This window comes from Amborella trichopoda, chromosome 5 (assembly GCF_054954075.1).
Source record: "Amborella trichopoda isolate Santa Cruz 75 chromosome 5, AtrichopodaSantaCruz75HAP2 v2.0, whole genome shotgun sequence".
NCBI classification, from domain to species: Eukaryota; Viridiplantae; Streptophyta; class Magnoliopsida; order Amborellales; family Amborellaceae; genus Amborella; species Amborella trichopoda.
In genome coordinates this window covers 37,654,849-37,661,978 of record NC_142340.1, presented here as the reverse complement: position 1 = coordinate 37,661,978, position 7,130 = coordinate 37,654,849, and positions in this window count along the sequence as shown.

Below are 7,130 nucleotides of genomic sequence, written 5' to 3'. Positions count from 1 at the left end.
TGTGTGACGATGTCATCATAAAGAGAGATTATGATGATGTCATCATAAGCGATTTTAGAGATTGTGATGATGTTCTCTTTGTGATGATGTCATCATAGGAGAGATTCGAGATTCGAGTCCCGAATCAGTGTGATGATATCATCATAGATAAATATTCGAGATTTGATGATTCCACTGTACAGAATCGGTGTGATGATGTCATTATCAAGAAGAGAGACAGTGTGATGATGTCATCATCAAAGAGAGAGAGATTTGAGATTCGAGTCTTAAGAAATAACTATTTTGTCTTATAAGTCTTAAGAAATAACCGGATATGTCACCGTGGGAAATAACCGGATACGTCATCGTGGCGCTCTTAGCCTGATATATCACCATGGCGCTCTAGTATATCTTTTTGAATCACCGTGGCGCTGCAGTAAATTTTTTTAAAATTTTTGAAAGGGTACATTCAAATCTTTTTTCAAAGTAAAATTATTCGTCTAGCTCAGCCATAAGTAATTAAAGATGTCGGCCTCAAGCATTTTATACACTTGAAGTCTCCCTAAAATTGTTGATACGAGACAATTCTCCCATGCCTTTTATATGTGCAAATTAAACGATAAATCTTGAAAAAACCATTAAGGTGTCCAGCAGCATCATTAAAAACAATTGCTACTTAAATCGTTGGATAAATGATAATGATCATATCTAAAGCAACACTAAATGTCTACCATATATTAAGTGAGAGGGATACCTTTTTAATTTTATGCCATGTCTCATTTTTTCTCTTCGTTAATAAATCTCTCTCTTTACCTACATTATGTCTTCTCTTCTCTCACTCTCACTCGCCTTCTGCCTCTTCTATTTTTGTGACATCTGTCCAATTTTTTTTCTTTTTTAATAAATCTATGTCCTGACCTACATGATTTTTTCCCTTCTCTCTCCCTTTTACACCTTTTTTTAAACTTCTTTCTTGCCACATGTCACATCTTTCCTCCTTCATAATAAGTCACCCTCCCCCCACACACACACATGATTTTCTCTTTCTCTCTCTGACACCTTTCCTTAAATCTCTTACATCTTTCTTAAATTCTCTCTCTTATCTATCTCTTATTTATATCATATACAGTTTTCCTCTCTACCATTGCTATCTTTGTCTCCTTTCCTAAAACATCTCTCCCATTTTCTAAAATCTCTCATCTCTCCCTTATTGATATCATCTACGGGTTCCTCTCTACCTTTCTATCTCTCTCTCCTTCTTTCATAAAATCTCTCTCCCATTTATTTGCCTAAAATCTTTTCCTCTCAAAAGTCTCTCTCTCAACGGTTTCTCTCTATCTCTCTCTCTATTTTCTATCTTACAGTAACTACGAAAGACATATAATAAAGAAACATTTTATTTCTCTCTCTACTATGTTAGCTCCTTTTTTTTATGTGCTATTCTTTTTTATTTTTTCTAAGTTGCACTAATTGCAATTAATGTTGCTATATGATAACTCCCATCTTAAATTTCTCTTATAATATTTCTCATATTTCAGTCATCAATTTTTCCTTTGATCTCTCTCTCAATCTGTCACTCCCAAAATATCTTTTAAGGGAAAATCTCTTCGATCCTCTCTCACCATAAACCCTCACGCCCAGCCCAAGCGCCTATCACACCCTATCTTATCCTGTGAGAAAACAATGTATTTATCTCTCTCTCAAGTACACTTTACTGATCTCTCACAAATATTTTTTAGCTCGAAAATTTTTTCCTAAGAAAAAAGTAGAAGGTACAATGTTTGTCTCTACCTCTATCGTAAATTTTTCAAATTGTAATATAATTTTTTTCATATAGAAAATAAGTGGTTAGATCGCTCTCTCACATGTCATGAAACTTACTTTGATTAAAAAAAGGAAAAATTACAAAAAACCCCCAAAACTATACTTTCTATGCAACTTATCCTTAACCGAACTTTTTCCTTTACTTTTTTTCTCAAAATATAAAAAATAAAAAAATGACTAAACTACCCTCCCTTACATTTACCTTACCCACACCTCTCTCTCCTCTATCCGTCCAAAATAGGGGGCTCCGGCACCGTGTAAATGCAGTCCGGCAATAGCGCTCCAAGACTGTGTAAAGTTTGGTCCGACAGTAAGGCTCCGATACTGTGTAAAGTACCGTCTGGCAGTAGGGTTCCAATACTGTGTAAAGGTGGTCCGGCAATTGAAAAGGGCAGTCTGATAGTTGCAAAGCGCATACAGCAGTTGCAAAGGGAGGTGTGGCCGTGGCAAAAGGGCGGTCCAGCAGTTGCAAAGGGTGGTCCGGCACTTGTGCGCTTTGACAATGTAATGGTGCGCTCTGGCAATGTGCTACTGTGGTCCAAAAGTCAACAAAAAATATGTCCAAAATGATTTTTGTGTACGGGAAGGGCATTTATGTTTCAAAAAAATGAACTTTTTCCCTAGGGGGTATTTGCATAGAAAGTTTGTTTTGGAGAAAAAAGTGAGAGAAAAAATTAGGTTGGGGGTAAGTTGCATAGAAAGTGTGGTTTTTCTAAAGATTAGATTCTTGAATAGTTATAATTTTTTATAACTTGAACATAGTAATAAAATAATAGTATATTTTTCAAATTGTATTAAGAATTTTTACATATAGAAAATAAGTGATTTGATCTCTCTCTCACAGACTCAAATAGATTCAAAAACCAAGGATTTAGATTATTGAATGGTTCTAATGTTTTATTATAAAATTTACTATGGTAATAAAATACTAATATGTTTTTCAAATTTGTAATATGATTTTTTTACATATAGAAAATAAGTGGTTTGATCACTCTCTCAGACCGTGAAACTCAATTAGATTAAAAAAACTAAGGATTTATTTATGTTATTGTCTCTTCTAGCTTTCTCTTGCTATTTTTCAGTTGTATTATGTCTCTATTATGGAATAATATTTTAATTCTTATAAATTACTTTTTATTTTATAAGTTATTTTATTATACAAGGTAAAGCCCATAGATCTTAAACGTAAATGGAAAAAATAATTTTTTTCCTTCTTGATTCTTACATTAGATTATATCAATTTTGTTTCTATCTCAATTTCAACCTTTATGATTTTAACTACATTATGTTATATTTTTAGTTTTTTATGAATATTTTAACATTACATTAGTTTTTTATGACAATAATAGCATTGTCTTGCTAATTTCTAGGCGTATTATTGCCTCTTTTGAACTTTTTATTATGAAATAAAATTAAAAGGCAAAATTAAGGTAGAAACAAAGTTGATGTATCATTTAATAATGCAAAAAATAATAATAATCTTTTTTCTTTAGTACTCAAGATCAATGGGCTTTAACTTATAAGATAAAAATAAAATAATAATAATTTACTCTTTTTATTATTATTTTATTTTAAAAAATAAAATAATAATAATAATGTAGTATTATTAATATTATTAATAGAAATAAAATAAATTAATAATTTTGTTTCTATCTGAAATTTGGCCTTTGCGTAATTTAACTATCATTTTTATGTTTTAAAAGTTTTTATGACTATCTTTAGATTAGTTTTTTAATGATAACACTATATTTTTTTAATGTGACTTAGCATATATAAAATTTGATTCTTTGTTTTCTAAGATACTTGAATATTTTTTATTTTTTAATTATGAATTTTGAATTATTAAAAATGATTCATAACTGATATTTTATGATCCCAACTCCTCTAACTTTTTTTTACTATTTTTCATTTGCAATATGTCCCTCTTGATTCTTCTATTTAAAATAATACTGAAAATCTTTTGGTCGCATTTAGTCTCTTTTTATGACAAATAATATATCTGAATTATTTTTTCAATTCATGCTTTTTAAATAAATTTTATACCTCTTAAGTTAGTGCAATAGAAAAAAGACGATATATTGAAAATGCACATCCCTCATTAATAAGCATGCATTTTTTATTGAGCTTAATTTATCTCTTGTACATTCAAGTCATTATTTCACATGCGCAACAAAAAGCCCCTACCCCAATACAAAATGTACATATTTTTAGTTATGATAATTTTTCCCTCTCACTCAAGTTATTATCTCTGATGTTTATTTTTAGTGAGAAACATGAGGGTTAAGGAAAGAAATATATATTAATCTCAACTCTCACCCCTAAATCTCTTCTTCACTCACTCTTTTCTTATATTTCGCAGTCTCGTTTTCTTTAAATTTGACTCCCCTCTCTTATTCTTCAAATTAGGTATTGATCAATATATAAAAATTATTATCACTCTTTTGTTTATAATAAAGTTAATGCTTCTTAAGTATGCTTTAATGGATTAATATATTAAATATAGATATTAATAGAATCCAATGTCTCAAACTAATATATTGGATATTAGCATTAGTAAGACTTTGCATAAATTTCTCTATTATTTTTATTTATATAACTTAAATTATTTATTTAAATAATCTTTATTATTTTAATTGTATGTCAAATGGATTTGTATTAATTAATAATATATTAAAAATAATATTTACTATCACATTTATTATTATTTAATAAAATATTCAATTGTAAAGATAAATACATTAAATTCTCTCTCTAAGACCATGTTTTATTGAAATTTTTTCAATGATAAATATATTTTAGTGATTGATACTAAATATCACATGCAACACACGTGCATATTACTAGTACTACCTAATATGATGACTAATTTCACAGTATGGATCGAACTTAGCCAAAAAAAATGGTCTAGAAGTTAGAGGATGAGAGCCCGCACCTAATGCCCAACGCTCCAACCCAAATATTTAAGCAAGAGCATTGTATACTTACTTGCTCAAATAGAAGACTAATTTAGGAAAAATATATTTTGGGAGGAAAAAAAAAAAATATATATATATATATATAAGCACTGCTTGTTTTTTAAAGTATACTAGCATCCCAAATATTACTTACAAAATATACTAGCAATTTAAAGTATTTTTTAAACTAATTATGTTTAGTATACAAAATATACAAGCAATTTAAAATATATATACAAGAGCCATCTTGTTTTTTGAATCATATTTAATATAATATTAGAATTAATAATTATACTAATTATATTGATAACCAAATCTCATATATTATTTATTAATATATTTATATAATAAATTATATAATGTATAATTTTATTATAGTTGTAAATTAGATTTTTTTTAAATTAAATGATACTATAAGAAAACTTTCAATTTTATTCTTATTTGTATAGTAAAATGATTATAAAATATAAACTAAGAATTTCAATTTCAATGTTTGATGATAAAATATAAACTAAGAATTTCAATTTCAATGTTAGTTAGGTTGTGATAATTTTGGATGAGTTAAAAGAATTAATAAATGTTTGATGTGATACTAATTTCACTTTATATGACAAGTTTTGTTTTTAATCTTATAATATAGAAGTTTTTTTTAATATTTTTAAATTATTTTAATGCAATATATAATACTATATTATAATTAATAATTATATAGACATCCAGAAGAAAACAACATCTCAGTATTCACATATTTCTACAAAGTAATGAAAATACATAATGCACTGCTCTTAATTTCTTTTAGAAACTAAATAACACTATTTTTAGAGATTTATAGTGATTGTTTGCAAAAACATTAGGAAAAAATTTGTCGATTTGGTTGATTTTCCGATCCGATCCAATCCACTGATCCACCGATCCGACACGGGTATGGGTGTGGACGATTCGAGTACAGATCCATTTTTTTAAATCTTGGATGAAAGTGTGTCGCAACATTTGAAAAATTTTATTTTGGACTTTGTGCCTAAACAATGGCACATCCTTAACCACTTGATTTCAAATCTAATAGTCAATGATGATTGTGAATTCTTTGTATCAAAAGTAAATAGTCTTTTTGTATACATTTCTTTTTTAACAACCCAAGTACTTATGAGAAAGGTTTCTATGCTTTCCTTAGCATAGAAGTTCTATCCTCCCGCTACCATCCAGCTGTCCAATTTAGATCATGAGAGCCACTCACCATTTGATCTTAGATCCGATGTCTCAAAGTATTTTATTTTTAGTTTTGTTATACAAATTGTATGATTAAGAAACTTGGTGCATGCCATCTTTTCATTACGGTGCACCTATAAAAAATATTAAAAATATTTTTTTGATAAAATATAATGACCAAATTACCCCTTAAAGCTTTCAGGGGTATTTTGGTCATTTTATTTTATTGAAAATATTTTTTTTATATTTTTTGCTAGTGCAAGTTTAATAGAAGAATAGACATCCAAAATTTGGTGTCAAAATAGTTTATAGAAAAAAATTAAAAATAAAATAGTGTAGAGACATGATGTGATTGGTGCAATCTTAGCCCTCCATTCAGAATGGACGGTTGGATAAGGGGGAGGATAGAACTCCTATGATGTAGGAGAAGCATAGAAAGCTTGCCTAGTACTTATTATGCTTCTTTTTCTTCTTCTTTTTTGTTCTCTTTTTTCCTTTTGGGTTTGTACATCGATTTTGGGTGGTGTGAAAGTTAAACTCTTAAACAGTAGAAATGAGATAACCTGAAAATTTGGGCACCTTTGTAAAATGTCCTAAAATATGGAACATTTTTTTATGCAATCTTAAAATGTAGAGTTAAGGTTCACCTTAAAAATCACTCATGAAATGTTATTTTGATGTTGGAAAACGCTCTAATCGATCATCTCGACATCGATATGTATGAATATGAAAAACAATATATTTCAGATACAAGAAAGAGTGAATCTTGCAACACATATTTAGACCATCCATTTTCAAGATTTTCATATATTTATAGTTCTACTTGATTTGAACCATTTTTAGAGTTTAATATGCTATAACTAGAGACGAAAATAGATGCCATTATAAGAATTCTTTATACCAAAAATTATATGGATAGGGTGAGTCCATATAGAAATGAGTCACCTCTTAAAGATCTATTTTTGAGATGGATATTTGGACCTAATTTTTAAGGACATAAAATCACTAACATGGAGATCGTGATTATGGAATAAATAAATAAATTTAAAAATTTTGAAATAATAATTCTATCGAGAAAACATTTGGACTTTTAGTTCCAATTGTTTTTAGATAGACTACCTATTTGTATCCATCTTTCAGATATATGTTTTATACCTTGGACTGCAT